We start from the raw sequence: 22,981 nt of genomic DNA, 5'->3' as shown, positions 1-22,981 counted from the left end.
TGAACATAGATGCAAAAATCCTTAACAAAATCCTAGCAAACAGAATCCAACAACATATTAAAAAGATCATACACCATGACCAAGTGGCCTTTATCTCAGGGATGCAAGGATTCTTCAATATCTGCAAATCAATCAATGTAATACACCACATAAACAAATTGAAAAATAAAAACCATATGATTATTTCAATAGATGCAGAGAAAGCCTTTGACAAATTTCAACATTCATTTATGATAAAAACCCTCCAAAAAGCAGGAATAGAAGGAACATACCTCAACATAATAAAAGCTATATATGACAAACCCACAGCAAACATTATCCTAAATGGTGAAAAACTGAAAGCATTTCCCCTAAAGTCAGGAACAAGACAAGGGTGTCCACTCTCACCACTACTATTCAACATAGTTTTGGAAGTTTTGGCCACAGCAATAAGAGCAGAAAAAGAAATAAAAGGAATCCAGATTGGAAAAGAAGAAGTAAAACTCTCACTGTTTGCAGATGAGATGATCCTCTACATAGAACACCCTAAAGACTCTACCAGAAAATTACTAGAGCTAATCAATGAATATAGTAAAGTTGTAGGATATAAAATTAACACACAGAAATCCCTTGCATTCCTATACACTAACAACGAGAAAACAGAAAGAGAAATTAAGGAAACAATTCCATTCACCATCGCAACGAAAAGAATAAAATACTTAGGAATATATCTACCTAAAGAAACAAAAGACGTATATGTAGAAAACTATAAAACACTGGTGAAAGAAATCAAAAAGGACACAAATAGATGGAGAAATATACCGTGTTCATGGATCGGAAGAATCAATATAGTGAAAATGAGTATACTACCCAAAGCAATCTATAGATTCAATGCAATCCCTATCAAGCTACCAATGGTATTTTTCAGAGAACTAGAACAAATAATTTCACAATTTGTATGGAATACAAAAAACTTCGAATAGCCAAAGAAATCTTGAAAAAGAAGAATGGAACTGGAGGAATCAACCTGCCTGACTTCAGGCTCTACTACAAAGCCACAGTCATCAAGACAGTATGGTACTGGCACAAGGGCAGAAATAGAGATCAGTGGAACAAAATAGAAAGCCCAGAGATAAATCCATGCACCTATGGACACCTTATCTTTGACAAAGGAGGCAAGAATATGCAATGGAGAAAAGACAATCTCTTTAACAAGTGGTGCTGGGAAAACTGGTCAACCACTTGTAAAAGAGTGAAACTAGAACACTTCCTAACACCATACACAAAAATAAACTCAAAATGGATTAAAGATCTAAACGTAAGACCAGAAACTATAAAACTCCTAGAGGAAAACATAGGCAAAACACTCTCCGACATAAACCACAGCAGGACCCTCTATGACCCATCTCCCAGAATATTGGAAATAAAAGCAAAAATAAACAAATGGGACCTAATTAAAATTAAAAGCTTTTGCACAACAAAGGAAACTATAAGCAAGGTGAAAAGACAGCCTTCAGAATGGGAGAAAATAATAGCAAACGAAGCAACGGACAAAGAATTAATCTCAAAAATATACAAGCAACTCCTGCAGCTGAATTCCAGAAAAATAAACAATCCAATCAAAAAGTGGGCCAAAGAACTAAACAGACACTTCTCCAAAGAAGACATACAGATGGCTAACAAACACATGAAAAGATGCTCAACATCACTCATTATCAGAGAAATGCAAATCAAAACCACAATGAGGTACCATTTCATGCCCGTCAGAATGGCTGCTATCCAAAAGACTACAAGCAATAAATGCTGGAGAGGGTGTGGAGAAAAGGGAACCCTCTTACACTGTTGGTGGGAATGCAAACTAGTACAGCCACTATGGAGAACAGTATGGAGATTCCTCAAAAAACTGGAAATAGAACTGCCATATGACCCAGCAATACCACTGCTGGGCATACACACTGAGGAAACCAGACTTGAAAGAGACACATGTACCCCAATGTTCATTGCAGCACTGTTTATAATAGCCAGGACATGGAAGCAGCCTCGATGCCCATCAGCAGACGAATGGATAAGGAAGCTGTGGTACATATACACAATGGAATATTACTCAGCCATTAAAAGGAATACATTCGAATCAGTTCTAATGAGATGGATGAAACTGGAGCCTATTATACAGAGTGAAGTAAGCCAGAAAGAAAAACACCAATAAGGTATACTAACACATACATATGGTATTTAGTTAATCGGTAAAGATAACCCCGTATGAGAGACATCAAAAGAGACACAGATAAATAGAACGGTATTATGGAATCTATGGGAGAGGGCGAGGGCGGGATGATATGGGAGAATGGCACTGAAGCATGTCAATTATCATATGTGAAACGAATCGTCTGTCCAGGTTCGATGCATGATACAGGGTGCTCGGGGCTGGTGCACCGGGATGACCCAGAGGGATGAGATGGGGAGGGAGGTGGGAGGGGGGTTCTGGAAGGGGAAAACATGTACACCCATGGTGGAGTCATGTCAATGTATGGCAAAACAAATACAATATTGTAAAGTTAAAAAATAGATAAATAAACTAATTAAAAAAAAAAAGAAGTGATATCTCATTTTACCTGTAAGTGGCAGTATTGGGCTAAAAACATGGGGCCTAGACTTAGCTCGTCGTACATGTGTGCGTGCTCAGTCATGTCAGACTATTTGTGACCCCATGGACTGTAGCCTGGTTAGCTTCTCTGTCCAGGGGATTTCCCAGGCAAACATATTGGAGTGGGTTGACATTTCCTTCTCCAGGGGATCTTCCCTACCCAAGGGTCGAATCCGCCTCTCTTGTGTTGCCTGCATCTCCTGTATGGCAACTGGGTTCTTTACCACTTGAGCCATCCAGGAAGACCACTTAGGCCGCAACCATTCAATTCTTCGGTCCACAATTACAAGTAATGTGGTTTTATGCAAGTCACTGAACCACTCCTTGCCTTGACACCTTCATTTGTAAGATGAAATTAGTAGAATCTTCCTTGTAGAGCCGTTATGAATTTTCAGTGGAGAGATGCATACACACAGCACTTAGCATAGTGTTTGTCGATTTCTAATACTTGCAACAATATATTTGCAAGTCAAGCAGCCATTTGATGGCCTCTCTAAGGCATCATTTTTATCTGTTTGGATACCTGCCATCTGCCCAGACTGTTTTGGAGGCTTTTCTTCCCATCCTTAGGACATTTTATCAACTAACTGATTTAAGTAGACTCCATTCTTTAACCCAGAGACTAGCAGTCTGACACTTAAGAAGCGATGTAGTGTGGTATATTGTGCTATAAATGGTCTCCTGAAAGCCCTACCAGTTGTTCATGATCAGGAGTTTCCTTTGCAGCGTAAATTTCATTCTGAAATGGTTTGAATACAGGGTATCAGCAGCAACTTACTGGGTCTCCTTAGTTTCTTGTTGGGAGAATCACCACAGAAGTCCTGCTAAACCCATCCAGGGCAATAATGTTTTGATTATTCCTTGCTTACTTCCTTTGGCTAAAGCAATTGGAAGGCTGAATATATGCATATGGCAATAATGAAGTAATTTCTTTTGGCTTGCAACTCTTCACTGCATTTTCATTGAAGGCAGTGGTGAGGTGGGGACAGTGAAGAACAGGGAGAAAGGAGATGCAGTTATCCTAGGAGAAAGGAGATGCAGTTATCCTAGTTATTTGTCTTAAAAGTCATCCATGTAGGGGCTAAAGATGGAGCTTGGACTACACTCCTTTGGGAAAATTTATATAAACTTTGTAAAGTATGAAGTAGATAAATTAGGGTGATTGCTTCAGATAGCTCTTTGTTTTTCAAAATGATTTATCTTATTTATTTAAGGAAATGACAAACGATGAACGTGGAATATGACTTATGCTTCAGTACATGGAAGCAATTGTATCAAGGGAAATGACATCAACTTTGGAGACAGAAAGTTGTGTGCCATTGTGCTCAGTCATGTTCAACTCTTTGCGGCCCCGTGGACTATAGCCAGCCAGGCTCCTCTGTCCATGGCATTCTCCAGGAAAGAATACTAGAGTGGATTGACATGTTCCCCTCCAGAAGATCTTTGAGCCAGGGATCAAACTCATGTCCCTTATGTCTCCTGCACTGGCAGTTGGGTTCTTTACCACTAGCACCACCTGGAAAGCCCAGAGACAGAAAGACCAGTCCTTAAATCCTGACAACATTGTTTATCAGAAGTGTGACCTTGGATAATGCCTTAACATCTATCTCTGAGCCCTCAGTTTTCCAGTCTGTGAAAGAGGGACAATAATACTTTCTTTGTAAGAGTTTATGGAATAATTAAAAAAGAATTGTTTAGTACAGTGGATGATAGAAAGAGCACAAAAATTATTCATATTTATAAAGAATCATTGAACATGTAAGTTGTAAGGAAAGATCTGTTGTATAAAGTAAAGCATGTCTATACTCAGAATTCTATGACTTCTTGTTGACTATCCTATGTCTGATCATAAAGCATTATTATATCATAGGATCTCATAGCTTGAGGTCTAAAACTGAGAAACTTCCTTCCTATTGTTACTGAAAGTGAAAGTGTTAGTCGCTCAGTTGTGTCTAACTCTTTGCGACCCCACGGAGGCAGTCAGGCTTCTCTGTCCATGGAATTCTCCAGACAAGGATACTAGAATGGGTAGCCACTCCCTTCTCCAAGGGATCTTTCTGACCCAGGATCAAACCCCGGTTTCCTGCATTGCAGGCAGATTGTCACTGAGGAGAACAAATAGCTGGAAAGCCACTATCACCCATTGAAGACTGAAGCAGTGCCTGGCTACATAGTATAATCACTTGGGAACTTCAGAAAACCTCAGGGCCCCAGCCCTAGCCCAGAACAATGAAATCAGAAGTTCTGGGAGTTGGGCCCAACCATCAGTGTTTTTTTAAAACTCTGCAGAAAATGCAAAGTGCAGTCAAGCTGGAGAATCACTGCTCTAAGCTATTGCTTCTCAAATTGTAATGTGCATGTGAATAACCTGAGGTCTCGTTAACTCCAAAGTTCTAGTCCTGTAGTTCCTGGGTGGGGCCTGAGCCTATGCATTTCCAGTCCACTTTTAGGTGATGCCATTGCTACTGGTTCCTGGACCACACTTTGCATAGCCAGGCCCTAAGTTGCTTGTTTTCCTCTCTCTTTCCACCACCACCCACTTCTGGGGGGGAAAGCCGTTTACAAAAGACACTTTCTCTTTCCCAGGAAATTCTTTTTCTTCTTCCTTCAGTTTTATTGAGATATAATTGACATGTAACACTACATGTTATACAGCATAATGATGGCATACATATATTGTGAAATAATCACCATGATATGTTTGGTTAACATCTGTCATCTCATGTAATTACAATGTTTTACCCTTCTGATGAGAACTTTCAGGACCTACACTCGTGACAGCTTTCAAATATACCATGAAACAGTGTAAACTGCAGTCATCATGTTGAAATTTACATCCTTAAATCATATTTGTCTTTTAACTGGAAGTTTGTACCTTTGGACGACCTTCATCTAATTCCAACACCCCTTTCCTCTGCCTCTGGTAACCACAAATTCATTCTCTTTGTCTATGATTTTTTTAAAATATTCGGTGTGTGAGTGATACCAGGCAGTATTCATCTTTCTCTGACTTATTGCATTTAGCATAATGTGCTGCTCAAATTCCATCCATGTTGTCACAAGAGGCAGGATTCTCTTCTTTTTTTATAGCTGAATAGCATTTCATTATTTGTGTGTGTACACATGCATGTACACTATATTTTCTTTATCCTTTCATTTTCTGATGGATACTCCGGTTGTTTCCATGTTTTGGCTATTGTAAATAATGCTGCAGTGAACACTGGTATACATATATCTTTTAAAATTAGTGTTTTTGTTTTCTTTGTATAAATACCCAGCAGTGGAATTGCTGGATGATATGGTAATTCTATTTTTAAATTTTTTGAGGAACCTCCATATTGTTTTCCATCATGTTTATGCCAGTTTATGTTCCTACAAACAGGGTACCTGGGTTCCCTTTTCTCCACATCCTCTCCAGCCTTACCTCTCATCTCTTTGATGATGGCATTGTAACAGGAGTGAGATGGTATCTCATTTTTTATCTGATATGCATTTCTCCCAGGAATTGCTTTTACTTCAGAGGTCACCATCATCTTTATCCACAATAGGAAAATGCTATTCTTTCTCCAAGCGTGTTTCAAATTGCTCTAACCTCTTTAAAATAACTTTGACTTGTGAAAAAATATACCTCTGTCTTCAGTACAAGATGACTCACAATTTTATCAGGAAAAAAAGTTGTTAAAAGTATTTGACATAATATGGACACTTTCAGAAATTTGCTCTGAAACATTTTTAAAGAAGGAAATTTATGCATAACTAAAAATCAAGAAGGCTTCCCAGGTGGCTCAGTGTTAAAGAATCCACTTGCCGATGCAGGAGATGCAGGAGGTTTAGGTTTGATCCCTGGGGTCAGGAGGATCCTCTGGAGGAGGAAATGGCAACCCACTCCAGGATTCTTGACTGGGAAATCCCATGGACAGAGGACCCTGGCAGGCTACAGTCCATGGGGTTGCAAAGAGTTGGAGATGACTTAGTGACTAAACAGTAATTGGCCCATGTGGGATCATCAGCAGGCTTGTTATCTCCAAAATAATTTATTTCTTTATATGAAAATGGCTTTAGTTTGCATCTTGGAAGTTGTGTTTCTAGTAAAAGAGTTCTTATTGCATTGCCATAAAAAACTCTTTAAAGTTTTCACCTAAAAGTTAAAAACAGTATGATCATTTTTGCTCTCTTCAAAATCTAAGACTAAGAAGGCAAAATTGCATTTTTATTTATTTTTTGTTCAGTCACTCACCATCTTGTCCTCCATTGTTCCCTTCTTATCCTGTCTTCAATCTTTCCCAGCATCAGGGTCTTTTCCAATGAGCTGGCTCTTCACATCAGGTGGCCAAAATACTGGAGCTTCAGCTTCAGAATCAGTCCTCCCAATGAATATTCAGGACTAATTTCCTTTAGGATGGACTGGTTTGATCTCCTTACAGTCCAAGGGACTTTCAAGAGTCTTCCTCAACACCACAGCTCAAAAGCATCAGCCTTCTTTATAGTCCAACTCTGACATCCATACATGACTACTGGAAAAACCATATCTTTGACCAGATGGACCTTTGGTGGCAAAGTAATGTCTCTGCTTTTTAATATGCTGTCTAGGTTTGTCATAGCTTTTCTTCCAAGGAGCAAGCATCTTTTAATTTTCATGGCTGCAATCACCATCTGGAGTGATTTTGGAGCCCAAGAAAATAAAGCCTGTCATTGTTTCCATTGTTTCCCCGTCTATTTGCCATGAAGTGATGGGACTGGATGCCATGATCTTTGTTTTCTGAATGTTGAGTTTTAAGCCAGCTTTTTCACTCTCCTCTTTCACCTTCATCGAGAGGCTCTTTAGTTTCTCTTCTCTTTCTGCCATAAGGGTGGTGTTATCTGCATATCTGAGGTTATTGATATTTCTCCCTGCATCTTAATTCCAGCTTGTGCTTCATCCAACCTGGCATTTTGCATGATGTACTCTGCATAGAATTTAAATAAGCAAGGTGACAATATACAGCCTGACATACTCCTTTTTCCCAATTTGGAACCAGTCTTTTGTTCCATGTCCAGTTCTAACTGTTGCTTCTTGACCTGTATACAGGTTTTTATTTATAAACAACTGCTAAGTTAACAACCAATGAAAATTTGAAATCAGAGAGGAAAGAGGACAGACTTTGCCCCTGTTGCATTAATGTGTCATGGACATTTGTTGCTTCCACTAATACTGTATTACAAGTTCTTCACTGGAAGTGACTGTGTCTGATTAATCTTAGTATTCCAATAAATTGACACATTTCTTGGCTCATAGTAGATATTCAATAACTTTTGTGTTGAAAGTAATCTCAAAATACATGATCTCATCCAAATAACTTGGCAAAGTTCTTGTCTTGGCATTAATGAATATGTCCTAATTTTCCTATTACCATGCTTCAGCTTGGCAATGATCCTCCAGCTTATTGTGAATATATCAAGTGGTGTTGACAGAATCAACCCATGAATTAGCATTACTTGGCATATACAGAGTAGGTGTGGGGCTTAGACTGTTTTAGTAGCACAAAGCCCTCTCTATTTATGTCCCAAGTTTGTTGTTGTACATTGGTCCCAGAATCCACTGTTACTGTTGTTGTTTAGTTGCTAAGTTGTGTCTGACTCTTTGCGACCCCATGACTATAGCCCACCAGTCTCCTCTGTCCATGGGATTTCCCAGGTAAGAATACTGGAGTGGGTTGCCATGCCCTCCTCCAGGGGATCTTCCTGACCCAGGAACCGAACCCACATCTCCCATGTCTGCTGCATTGTCAGGCAGATTCTTTACCACTGAGCCACCTGAGGGTTATCAGTAGTGCTGAGGGCCAGCTCATCACATCCTAAGTCTCACCAATGCCTATGTCTGAATCAGAACAAGGTTTGAGGGCACAGGATTTATAGAACTTGTTTGGCTGGTTTTCATGAGTTGACATATGAATGTGGACAGTGAGCTCATTTCTCCTTTGAAAATGACGGAACCACTGTGTAAGCGATACTAGAAATTTCTTGAAAATGAAATACTTACAGATACACGAGGAAAGCCTCAGAGAAGTGGGAATCAAGGATAGCTTCCAATAAGGAACTTTAGAAGGTAATTTTCTGGAAGGCAGAGACCTGTGACTTCCCTGTCTTCAGTCCCCATTGGTCACTTGATGCAACACTTTATACTCTGTAGGGAGAAGGCTCAGGAGAGCTCACATGTGCCAGATTCCCTTCTTTTATTCTGAAACATGAACAGTCAGGGCCAGAGGGGCGTTGGCACACGGCAGCGCCCCTAGGTGGTCATCCTGTCCTCACTCTTTGTATGTGGCGGTTCTATGAGTGCTGGTCATCCTGACCAGTTAGTTTATGCTTTTCCCATCATCCTCAGTCTGGGGAGCTCTTGCAGTCTTCCCAGAGCACGAACTTCCTCCCTAGGTTTCCTTATGAGTAGTGGTTGCCTTAGACTTAAAGCTGACCTCTTAGGAGTAACACTGAGCCCAAGTATGGTAGTGACGATCTCAGATTCTGGAGCCATTATTTTCCAGCTTCAAATCCCAGCTCTGTCAACTGAATGTTTTACGCTGCTGCTGCTGCTAAGTTGCTTTAGTCGTGTCTGACTCTGTGCGACCTCATAGACGGCAGCCCACCAGGCTCCCCTGTCCCTGGGATTCTCCAGGCAAGAATATTGGAGTGGGTTGCCATTGCCTTCTCCAGTGCATGCATGCATGCTAAGTCACTTCAGTCGTATTCGACTCTGTGCGACCCTATAGACAGCAGCCCACCAGGCTCCTCCATCCACAGGATTCTCCAGGCAAGAATACTGGAGTGGGTTGCCATTTCCTTCTCTGCAAGTTCTATGACCTCAGGTGAATTGCTGCACCTCATTTAACCTCATTGCCTCACTCTCCTCCCCAGCATCGTAGGGCTGTAAGGAAGATTAAATGAAAGCACTGTCTGCCACAGAGAAAACCCTGTGTAAGTAAGACTATTATCGTTTGTATCCATCCCAATTTAAACCTCTAACTGCTTTAGCAGTTATACATGGAGCCTGTACCCCAGTGGCATCAACTTAGAAATTTGCTCTGCTACATGAGATAGGTGCTAAAATAATCTGTATGGTGATGGTTGTGATCTCCAATTTGCAGCAACTTTTTGTTTTAATTATTATTGAATATCTTTCTTATGGTTTCTGTTTTTCAAGGTTAAAAGATAAAATTTCAAGGGTTTAGACTTTCTCTATTAATTTCTTCATATGCCCAGTGCTGAAGTGCTACATATGTGTCAAACACAAAATGAACTGTTTTCAAAATTAAAAAGATTCTATTTAGAGGTAAGTCCTTCACTATGCCAAAACAAATAACCAACCAATTCAGTCACAAGGCTCCTAATTTCAGGACAGTTGAATTTTAGGGTTGATTCCATTGTTTTCAGTATTAACCTGTCCTAGTTTCAGGACAGTTAAATTCTAGGGTTCGTTCCATTGTTTTCAGTATATTAATCTGACTACTTTATCACATAATCTTCCCACCTAACATCCATAAGATTTTAGGTTGCTTGAACCTCATCATTACCTTTAATCTAAAGGAAATACTGGTATTATTAATGGTTTGACTGACGACAGAGGTTGCAGTTTTGAGGAATAATCCCTATGTAGGGATTAGAAGACTCATTCATGAACAGGTCATAAGCAGTTAGAATATATTTTAACCAATGAAATATCCAGTTGGCATTATTCAAGTAACACAAGAGTTTCTGATCACTGGAAACTATGCAATATGGGCAAAGTGTTGGTGAAACATAGCAGTGTGTCCTGGTTTAAGAAATAACATTTTGATTGCTTCTCTGGCCATTGAAAAGCTGCATCTATGTCACATATACACAGTTTCTTGTAGGTGACTCAAAATGAATTCTTTCAGAAGGGCAGTGGGTTTGGTGCAGTTAGACGGTGCAGAAGAGTTATTAAAAGTGCTGGCTCTAGAATTCCTGTGATCAGATCAAAGCACTGCTGCATTACTGATATGCAACCTCAGACGGATTCCTTCACCCTCTAAGGCTCTGTTTTCTGGAAAACTGGCATAAAATAGTACCTACTTCATTAAATTACTGTAATCATAAAATCTGAAAATATATAGTAAAGTGCTTAGCCCAGAGACTGCATAGTAAGAATTCACACATTTAGCCATTACTTTTTTACTATCATTTGAAGACAACCACCAACTTGATGGTACATTGGTAAATAACACAAGGTGAGAAGAAAGCTCTTTCTGATTAGTACCAGGACCTGCTTATTCAGGGAACTCTAGTTTGTGTTTCCTTAAGTGATTTTTATTACTCCTGGGACTAGAACCAGTAATTGAATACCCACCCTGTTCTTGTCAGAACCTGTGAGTCAGGTTGAGACTAGCTGCCTGCTATATTTGTATATGATTTCCACCTAATGAAGACAGCTTCATCCATTGCTTTTTTTGATTGGCCAAGGAAACTATTAAGAAAACTGTCATCACATGACAGAGGGTTCCTGGAAGGAGGAAGTGATTTGCCTGAGGCCACATTCCTGCAGTACTACTCTGTCTTAAAAATAGCCAACTTTAGTGAGATCTACTTTGTACTGGCATTGAGTTAAGCACTTTACATTCATCGTCTTGCTTAACATTTGTAACAACCTTTTGCAATGGGACATTCATTATCTCCTTTGCATGCTAAGAAACTGAAACTCCCCACAACTTGGAAGAACAAGGGTGTGCTTCTCTGAACACTACAATGATGGATGCAAGGACTCTGTCTGAAAAATTGTTTCTCTGAGGTCTGTAGGCTGTATGTATTTTTGGAAGGGCAAAGATGAACTTCTGTTGAACTTCTTGCTTTTCTTTATTTATACATGATTTTTTAAAACTAAGTAATGGCTTTATTTATTAATATAGAAGTAATTAGAAACATCAAAGCAAAAAACAAAAAAACAGACTAGATAGAAGAAGAAAGGTTTATTTTGGTCACTTATAGACTCAACTCACATTTCAACTGCATTCTATAGTCTTCCTAAATCTCCAGGATTGGAATTAATCACTTCATCCTCTGGGATCCCAAAAGACTTTTCAAAAAGAAATTTACATCTTGAGCAGGGTTGATATTAAAAATATGTAGCAACTGGTAGTGTGTGTGTGTGTGTGTGTGTGTGTGCGCAGGCTAAGTCGCTTCAGTTGTGTCCGACTCTTTGTGACCCTATGGACTATAGCCTGCCAGGCTCCTCTGTCCTTGGGATTCTCCAGGCAGGAATACTGGAGTGGGTTTCCATGCCCTCCTTTAGGGGATCTTCCCAACCCAGGAATAGAACTCATGTCTCCTGTGTCTCCTGCAGTGGATTCTTTACCCCTGAACCACATGGGAAGGTATAGCTAACGGTTATCAGTAGTGGTGGGAGCCAGCTTATCACATTTTAAACCTCACTGATGCTTGTGTCTGAATAAGAGCAGGATATGAGGTCACATGATTTATAGGACTTATCTGGCTGGTTTTCACGAGTACTGTAGCTCACCAGGCCCCTCTGTCCATGGGATTCTCCAGGCAAGAATACTTGAGTGGGTTGCCATGCCCTCCTCCAGGGGATCTTCCAGAGCCAGGGATTGAACCTGCATCTCTTATGTCTTCTGCATTGGCAGGTGGGTTCTTTACCTCTAGCGTCACCTGGGAAGCACAGTCACTGGTGAAGATACTAACCAAATATAGAAGAATGGGATTGGAGCTTATCTGTGCTGGCCATTAACCTTTTATTTCCTGAATCCTGGGGAATTCCAGCATGTCTCAGGCTTCCAGGATGGCTGGGAAGCACTCAGAGAACAAGAGCAGAGGTTATGTGCCAAGTGGTATGAAAGTATATGTTATTTCAACAACCAAAAAGTACGTATGGGTATAGGGCCTATTTTGTGTCATGGTTGTTAAGATATAATTGATATAACATTATATTAGTTTCAAGTGTACAACATAGTGATTAGATATTTGTATATATTGTGAAATGATCATCATAATAAGTCTAGTTAACATCCATCACCATATATAGTTACACAATTTTTTATTTTGCTATGAAACTTCAAAGATCTATTCTCCTAGCAATGTTCACCTATACACTGCATTAACTATAGTCCCTATGCTGTACATTATATTCCCATAACTTATTCATTTTATAGCTGGCAGTTTGTACTTTTTAACTCTCTTCTCCCATTTTACCCACTCTGTAACCCCCTACCTCTGGTAACCACCAATCTGTGTGCATGAGCTCTGTTTGTTTGACATCTGTTTCATTTTTAATTGTTGTTCTTTTTTTAGATTACACATATAAGTAAAACTGTACAGTATTTGCCTTTCCATGTCTGACTGATTTTACTTAGCATAATGCCTTCAAAGTCCATTCATGTTGTTGCAAAAGTCAAGATTTCCTCCTTTTTTGTGTCTGAATAGTATTCCATTCCCCCTGGAGGAGGACATGGCAACCCACCCCAGTATTCTTGTCTGGAAAATTCCATGGACAGGGAAGCTTGGCAGGCTATAGTCCATGGGGTCGCAAAGAGTTGGCTGAAGCAACTTAGCACAGACACAATATTTCATTCCATTTCCATCATAGTTTCCTGCCTATGGAAACTTTCGCTGACCTCAGAGGGCAGCCAGCTGGTTGTAATTCTGTTTTTCCATTTTTAGGAAGCCACAGAGCAGTTACAACCCATGTCTAGCACTTTGCTTAGTGATCTTATGCACTAAGACTTTGATTGATCTATCTTGGAGGATTTTCCAACCCAATAAAACTAAAGACCACACACATACACAGATACACATACGGAAATCTGCCATAGATGTTCAGAGATTTGCATGAAGGAGTTTTTATTTTGTGACTCACTTGGGAAATATGGAGCAAGCCTCTGTGATATGTTTTTTCTGAATCAGAAAAAATGTGAAGGGAGCCTGGGATCCTATTCTTTGCCATCCCAGTGGATTTGTATTTCTGCAACTGTGTGTTTGCTGGGATCTTAGTGGTGGATATGGAGAAGAGTGTGCTGTGCCCAAGTAAGCCATAAAAGTGTGTGTAATACCAAGTTAAGCCGATCTCAAGTCTTTATTTGACAATGTTAATGGTGAACTGCAATGAATTCAGGTAATTTAAATGACTCTGTAATAACTTTTTTATGGAGAATCTTGTGGAAGTACTTTTCTGTAGAATGCATTTTGACAAACTGGTAAAATTGGTTATGCATGTAGCATTGACTGGTCATAGGCATTAACCTAAATAATGTTAGTCACTCAGTCATGTCCGACTTTTTGTGACCCCATGCACCGTAGCCTGCCAGGCTCCTCTGTCCATGGAATTCTCCAGGCAAGAATACTGGAGTGGATTGCTATTTCCTTCTCCAGGGGATGTTCCTGACCCAGGGATCAAAACCAGGTCTCCTGCATTGCAGGCAGATTCTTTACTGTCTGAGCCACTAGAGAACCCTGCACGTAGGCCCAGGGTTAGATCCAAGCTCTACCATTTAGGTGTTGTGTGACTTTGGGAAAGTGTTTAAATTCACTGTGTCATCTCTTGTTTCTTCGTCAGTGAAATTAATTTAATAATGACATGCATCTCATAAAGTTTTGTTAAGTGTGGTTGTCGTTAGCATTTCAGTTCAGTTCAGTCACTCAGTTGTGTCTGACTCTTTGTGACCCCATGGACTGCAGCACCCCAGGCCTCCCTGTCCATCACCAACTCCCAGAGTTTACCCAATCTCGTGTCCATTGAGTCGGTGATGCCATCCAACCATCTCACCCTCTGTCGTCCCCTTCTCCTCTCGCCTTCAATCTTTCCCAGCATCAGGGTCTTTTCAAATGAGTCAGTTCTTCGCATCAGGTGGCCAAAGTATTGGAGTTTCAGCTTCAACATCAGTGCTTCCAATGGACACTCAGGACTGATCTCCTTTAAGATGGACTGGTTGGATCCCCTTGCAGTCCAAGGGACTGCATTTAACTGTTAAATATAAAGCTTGTTTGTAAGAAGATGCTTCAGTTGTATATTTGTGTTAGTTTCTTCAGCTTCATGTAGTTTAATCCTATTTTTCCTTAAATGGTTATTTGCTGACTTGAGAGGGACCTCCTCCCCAAAACAAAGAAAAACAAACCCTGAGCATTGCCTCATGGTAAGCCATGCCCAAGTGTGCTGTTGACCTAATGATGAAACTGAAAATAGCACTGAACTATATAAACGCTTGGGCTTCTCATGTGGTGCCTTCCAAGATGGTCCAGGCGAAATCCCTTGTATTCGCTAACCGAGAGGATATATTACTCAGGGAGGAGAGAGGGTGCCCAGCAGATCCTGCTTTTTCATCTGTGGATGAAAGCGAAGGAATGGAAAATCCCAAACCCCCATCTTGAGAGATGTAGATTTAAACAGCATATGTGAGGGGATTCCTTGGTAGCTCAGTTGTAAAGAATGTGCCCGCCAATGCAGGAGACACAGCTTTTCTCCCTGATCTGGGAAGATCCTACATGGCATGGAGAAACTAAACCTGTGGGCCACAACTATTGAACCTGTGCTCTAGAGCCCGTGCTCTCCAGCAACAGAAACCACTGAAATGAGAAGCCTGCTCACCACAACTAGAGAGTAGCCCCTGCTAGCTGCAACTAAAGAAAAGCCCACACAGCAATGAAGACCTGCTGCTGCTGCTGCTAAGTCGCTTCAGTCGTGTCCGACTCTCTGCGACCCCATAGATGGCAGCCCACCAGGCTCCACCGTCCCTGGGATTCTCCAGGCAAGAATACTGGAGTGGGTTGCCATTTCCTTCTCCAGTGCATGAAAGGCATAGCCAAAAATAAATAAATAACAAATAAAATTATTAAAAAATTAAGCAGCATCTGTGGGATTAAGCAGCATACAAGATGCTAGTCTGCAATCACTCCAGACAGGTAGGTGTAATTATTACTTAGAAAACTCCGGATGGGGATGGAAAAAAGAGTGGAAGACAGCAGCAATAAAGGGGAAAGTTGAGAAATATTTAAGGAACAAAATGATTAGGACTTTAAGATTGATTAGTTATTGGAGGTGAATGGGAATAGTCAACAATAATTCTGTCTTTAGCTGACTATGTTGTATGGATTCTAATGTCATCAAAGGAGAAAGAGTAAGTTTGGGGAGGAGATAATGAGGTCAGATTCAAAAAACTGCCCTTAAATGTTGACCATCAATTCTCAAAAAGTCAACCAGAAAAACCTGCTGATCAAGCAATGCTAAGTTCATTGGGACACTATCCAGTTTTAGGGATGTCTCAAAATGCTACATTAAGTTAGGGAAGCTATAGCATTTTAGGACCTGAGCTTGGGGATTTTAAAGTAGATTTTTCAAGGAGAGAGGTAGTAGGGATCGGTGAGAACACTGAGGCACACTTCAATATCTTGAAGCAAGACTTGACTTGATGAGAAGCTACTAAATCTTGATAAACAAACTTTCTAATTTGTTTCTCAGTCCTAACTTCCAGAAAAGAGTATTTCCTGGATCAAGAAGCTAACTTGTTTTTCTTGGCATAAACATTATCTAACATAGGATACCTTAAGTATGTATAGTTCCACCATTGTCTAATTCAGGGAAAGGAATTTCTCCAGATGTTCATGGGACATTCAAGCAGATCAATACAACAGGCTGTCTAGAAACTTGTGGGAGAAATGGAAATAATGACTTCAATAATGATTTCAATAATCATTTGAATAGGATATGATTTCTAATACAAAGCTGGAACTCAATGAAATAGGGGCTTCCCTGGTGGCTCAGATGCTAAAGAATCTGCCTGCAGTACTGGAGACCTGGGTTTAATCCCTGGGTTGGAAAGATCCCCTGGAGAAAGAAATGGCAACCCACTCCAGTGTTCTTGCCTTGAGAATTCCATAGACACAGGAATCTGGAGAGCTACAGTCCATGGAGTTGCAAAGTCAGACACAGCTGAGCAACTTCCACACACACAATGAAATATCAGACAGATCTTTCAAGCTGTCTTCTATCCAAGATCACTCAGGGAGATAAAACTTCTCCTTGCTTCTGAAGTGTTAGTGACTTGACATCCAAATCCGAGAAAGAAGGAGAAAATGAATGTTTTCTTCTTATTCCTCTCTATTTTTTTTCTTTATCTTCTTTAGGACCTGTCAAGCTAGGAAATTGCACTGAAAATTTAGGCCAGGGAGCAGGGGGTTCCAGGAAAGGTTGGGGAAGAGGAAACTGTCTAAATAATCACTAGATTTTATTAATACTTTTAAAGTTTAAATAAATTTCCTGAACCTGAGCAGTTAAGCCAAATCAATAAAACCAAGGTTGGAAATATAAATAGATAGATATAGATATATAGGTATAGATATATATGTATATACACAAACAGACACATATATGGTATAGGTAACCTTATGTATCAATTCATACCCCTCAAGTTATGACCAACCTAGACAGCATATTAAAAAGCAGAGACATTACTTTGCCAACAAAGGTCTGTATAGTCAAGGCTATGGTTTTTCCAGTAGTCATGTATGGATGTCAGAGTTGGACTATAAAGAAAGCTGAGCACTGAAGAATTGATGCTTTTGAACTATGGTGTTGGAGAAGATTCTTGAGAGTCCCTTGGACTGCAAGGAGATCCAACCAGTCTATCCTAAAGGAGATCAGTCCTGAGTGTTCATGGAAGGACTGGTGCTGAAGGTGAAACTCCAATACTTTGGCCACCTGATGCGAAGAGCTGACTTATTTGAAAAGACCCTGATGCTGGGAAAGATTGAAGGTATGAGGGGGAGGGGACAACAGAGGATGACATGGTTGGATGGCATCACTGACTCAATGGACATAAGTTTGGGAAAACTCCAGCAGTTGGTGATGAACAGGGAGGCCTGGGGTGCCGCAGTCCACAGGGTCGAAAAGAGCCAGACACAACTGAACTGACTGACTGACTGATCCCTCAAAGATCTATCCCTAAACTATAGCCAATTGATTTGTTATCAGGGCAATTAAATGTGTACAATGTGCCTTATAAATGGTCCCTCTTGGAAAATTACAGCTTTATGGTCATTTGCAGATCAGAAACAGATAACCTCACATATTGTCCATAATCTGTAACTGTTTCCTGAGAGGAAGCCATTATCAAACCTTTGGAAGAGAGAGCAGAGGAACAACTAAGGAGTAGAAAATAGCCTTGACAACTTCTTTCTCCATCTGCCCAATGCTTTGACCTATTCTGAAGGATGATCAAATATATTGAGTGCCTTTAGTTAATTCACTCAACAGTGTCTGTTAGGTACCTACTGTATGCCAGGCACTGTTATAGGTGCTGGGACACAGCAATGAACAGTTGGGAATCCCTTCTCCTGGGGAGTTTGCATTCTAGTCACGGACACAAGAAAACAAGCAATGAATATATTAGATAAGTTTATAAATCAGGGGGCTACCAGGGTTATGAAAAAAGTATGACAGGTGAGTTGGATAGAGATCAACAGGGTAATGCCATTTTAAATAAACCAGACATGATACAAGCTTAGGAACAAGGTTCCTGATTCTCAGCTTGGGCTTTTTTCCATGACAACACTTTGTTCTTCATGGTTTTCTGTTATTGCTTCAATTCCAGAAACATCTTCCCTTTTCTTGAGCAGTAAATACATGACCAGAAAACCTGGAATTCTAGGGGCAACAGGTAAGTGCTCATTAGACCTGTAGATAGTTTAGCCCAAGGCTGAGGCTAGATGGAGGTGGACATAGTGGTGTGACAAATAATCATTTCAGACAAAGAGAAGTGACTGCTTCTCTTTCTCACGGTACTTACTGTTCAGGTCTTTTTTGACTTGATTCGCTTTACCATTAGATAGAATTATAGAAGGTTTTCGAGCTTTGTATCTTGGGCTCGTGCTCAGTCGTATCCAACTCTTTGCAACCCCATGGAGTGTAGTCTGCCAGGCTCCTCTGTCTATGGAATTCTCCAGGCAAGAATCCTGGAGCAGGTTGCCATTTCCTTCTCCAGGGGATCTTCCCAACTCAGGGATCTAACCCACCTCTCTTGCGTCTTCTGGATTGCAGGCAGCTTCTTTACCACTGCACCACCTGGGAAGCCCTTTTCAAGCTTAAGAATGACTTATCTGGAGCTCTCCAACAGTTGGCCCACAGTCCTCTGGAATTACAGAATCAATTAGTTGATATTTTAAGCACAGTAACCAACTTCTTGGGCTTTCCTGGTGTCTTAGTAGTAAAGAATCTGCCTGCCAATGCAGGAACTGCCAGAGATGTGGGTTTGATCCCTGGGTCAGGAAGATACCTTGGAGAAGGAAGTGGCAACTCGCTTCGGTATTCTTGCAGGGAAAATCCCATGGACAGAGAAGCCTGGCAGGCTACAGTCCATAGGATCATAAAGAGTCAGACACGAATGAGCGACTAAACAGGCACACACAGCCAACTTCTTTCCTACCAGTCTCAGAGAATGATTTTAGGTAGAGTTCATTATTCTCTTGTATGCCTTGGCTAGTGAGATAACAAAACTGCTATTCATGTTGGCCGGTTGTTTACCTATAGAGAAAAGGGCACATCTTAGGTAAACAGAAACCTCTACTCAAAAACAAAGGAAAAAATTTTGACTCATCACTTTGAGTGGAGTCTTATAATGGCCAACTTTTAGTATGTATGACTCAAAAAGAACAAATACACATTTCAGAAAAAGATTGAGACATCCCCCAGTCCTTTGGCAGGTCTTGGTCACAGATATATATGAATTGCATTCCTATTTTATATGCAAGCGTTCAATGGATGGTCATCTAAACCTCCACCTCTCTTTCTCTCATTTTCTTTTAAAATAGAAAGAACTTTTGTCACTTCAAATGAAAAGACACTTATGGCAACTGGGGGAAGGAAGTTGGGCAGTGTGGCAGTAATTATAGAGTGAGTAATGTTTTGATTTCATTTTTTTGAAGTATAAGATCTTAACATCTTTGCAAAGCATGGTTACACTCCACCCAAAATCTGTGGTAGAAAATAATACCCCTGCAATAAAAGCAAATAAGTATTTGCATAATAGTCATACTGACCAAAATCAGTAGATAAAACTCCATTGAACTCTGCCTACCCGTGATATACAGTTTGTGAGTGTGTCTGCTCACTTTCTTAGTTATGTCTGACTCTTTGTGACCCCATGGACTGTACCCTGCCAGGCTTCTCTGTCCATGGAATTTTCCAGGCAAGAATACTGGAGTGGGTTCCCATTTCCTACTCCAGGGAATTTTCCCTACCTAAGAATCAAACCCCCGGTTTCCTGTGTCTCCTGCACTGTCAGGCAGATTCTTTACCACTGCACCATTAATACAGTTTACTTATCTCTTTTCTCATCATTTCATGTCAAACATTGAATCTAGAAGAACGGTTCTATTTTCCTTGGGGCTCTTATTTCTTGATCTCTTTCTTATTCATCTGCCGTTTTTCCCCCCTTACACTTTAGTTATCCTGATGGAAGATAAGGGAGGAAAAAAATGGTCAAAAATACTTCACATATTCTTTCAAAGAGTCTACTACCTGTTAGACTATTCGAGGCCCCTCAAACTCTACTCAGTTAGAGTTTACATGGAATTGGGAGGGGGTAGGACAAAAAAAGAGTAAATAAATGAAAATTAGAATTATTTCACATTAAGGGAGTTAAATTAGTTTGAATGTTCAGAAAAGACTTTCATTAGATGGTGACAATAATTGAGCTATGAATGGAAGCAATGCATAGCTCTGGTGACAGAGCTTTCCAGGCAGAATGTAAGACCTTAAGGCACAACTGGCATGTATGAGGATCAGAAAAAGGGGTGGCAGGAGGCCTGAGTGCCACCTGAGATGCAGAGGTAGGCTAGAGTTTGAGAACCCTCAAGGGCTATGGTGAAGAGTCATATAAATGTCATATAAATAAGTTACAGTAGGAAGTCATTGAATGCATTTAAGCAGGGCAGTGATGCGATTCGATTTACATTTTAAGTGATCACCCTGGATGTTGTATCCAGGTAGGAGATGATGGTGTTTGGACTAATGTAACAGTGGTAGTAGCGGTGAAGATGGAGAAATGCAGATAGATTTGAGAAGCATTTTGAATGTAAAGGTAAGAGGACTTACTGATGGATTAAATGGCAGTGTGGCAGCGGAGAAGGGAAAGAGGAATCGGAGAAAAGTTCTTGGCTTTTGGCTTGAGCAACTAGGTGGTTAATGGTACCATTCACCAAGCCAAGGAAGTCTTGGAGATGAGCCCATTTGTGGAGGGAGTATAAAGACCTCTGTTTTGGCCAGATGATGCTAGAGAAATCTCTAAGTCTCCCAAGTGGAGAATTACTGCTAATGACACCTTCCATTTATAGACTATATTATATATATTTAAAATTTTTTATTTGTATGACTGATGGATTGATAGCATGGACAAGAAGGAGACATGAGTAAAGAGAGGAGGGGGAAGAAGCATGGAGGAGATGGTTCTCACTGATGTGATTGCTGTTGGTGATGCCTTGCTAGGTAATCAATCCAGCCTTGGCTCTGCCATGTGCCCTTGAGAAAACATTCACTCCTTTTCCTCTCTCGTGCCTTCCCCAGACCATCTTGCTGGGGACTGAGATGATGCACTTCCCAGGCAGAAAATAGCAATTACTTTAAATATGCTTTCTTTGCAATCCTTATTTGCCTTTGAAACCCTGTTATACTTCTTGATTTGTTATTCTAGTTGTCACATTGAGCCTTCATAATCTATGAACTCCTGGGTTCACTGTGTTCTAGGAACCAGGAAAAGAAAATGCTTACTCCTATTAAACAATAGTTCAGCATGTATCTCTTTGATATTTCAATAAATATATGTAACTCAACTGATTTACTTAAAGAAAAATTCACCGTAAATTAACTCTGAAGACACATTTTATCAATGATTTGTTGTATTTCATACACTCAGTTGGGGGCTTCCCTGGTGGCTCAGATGGTAAAGAATCTGCCTGCAATGCAGAAGACCTGGGTTTGATCCCTAGGTTGGGAAAATCCCCTCGAGATGGGCTTGGCAACCTACTCCAGTATTCTTGTCTGAAGAATTCCCATGGACAGAGGAGCCTGGTGGGCTACAGTCCATGGGTTACAAAGAGTTGGAGACAACTGAGTGACTTAGCACATCATACACTCAGTTACAAACCAGATTTTGATTTTCAGAAGAATGTTTTTTAAAATTAGAACATGTTGCTTATATCAATGATTATTATATTTTAAAATTTTTATTTCAAAACAGATTAATAGAAAATGGCAAAGATAGTATATAGAGGTCCACCGTTCACTTCACCTGGTAGCAACTATTATTTTACAAAATCTTAATATATTTGCCTTTAATTAATTTGAAAGGCAAATTAATTCCCTTCCCCTGTGGCTTAGCTGGTAAAAAATCCACCTGGAATGCGGATCAACCTGGATTCAATCCCTGGGTTGGGAAGATCCCTTGGAGAAGGGAAAGGCTACCCACTCCAGTATTCTTGCCTGGAGAATTCCATGGACTATAGTCCACGGGGTCACAAAGAGTCAGACACGACTGTGTGACTTTCACTTTCACTTTCAATTTGAAAGGACAGAGAGTCTCTCACAAGTAATTGGGTCTTTAGTGCAAAAAATATATATTTACATTTCTGTTGTATATATATCCAGAGTGAGTTACTGGGTAAGAAGGTATGCATATGTTAATTATTGAATTTTTAATTATAAAAGTAATACATGTCATTGTATAACATTTTAATAATGCAATAGCAAAAAATTAAACCACCTATATATAATCCAAGAACTGAGATATAAGCAGCGTAGACTTTTACGTGTAAATGGGCTTCCCCAGTGGTTCGTGGTAAAGAACCTGCCTGCCAATGCAGGAGATGTAAGAAATGACGTGTTGATCCCTGGGTGGGGAAGATCCCCTGGAACGGCAGCTCCCTCCAGTATTCTTACCCGGAGAATCCTAGGGACAGAAGAGCCTGGCAGGCTACGGTCCATAGAGGCACAAAGTCAGACGTGGCTGAAGCGACTTAGCATGTATGCACATATGAGTGAAGGAAGTGTGTTCCAGGAAGAGGAACAAGCTTGTATAGAAGTCTAATATAGACAAAGAACGTGTCTATTTTCATACCTGAAAGCATTTCATTGTGACTGGATTTTACATTATAAGAAATCTGTGTGGAAGTAGACCATGCAGAACTCTATAGGGGCTTGTTGAAAGAGGGTCTTGCTGCTGCTGCTGCTGCTAAGTCGCTTCAGTCGTTTCTGACTCTGTGCGACCCCAGAGACAGCCGCCCACCAGGCTCCCCTGTCCCTGGGATCCTCCAGGCAAGAGTACTGGAGTGGGTTGCCATTTCCTTCTCCAAGGCATGAAAGTGAAAAGT

The sequence above is a fragment of the Giraffa tippelskirchi genome, chromosome 1 (genome assembly GCF_054371585.1).
Source record: "Giraffa tippelskirchi isolate mGirTip1 chromosome 1, T2T-mGirTip1v1.2.pri, whole genome shotgun sequence".
Lineage (NCBI taxonomy): Eukaryota > Metazoa > Chordata > Mammalia > Artiodactyla > Giraffidae > Giraffa > Giraffa tippelskirchi.
Note: the sequence above shows the minus strand (reverse complement) of the source record.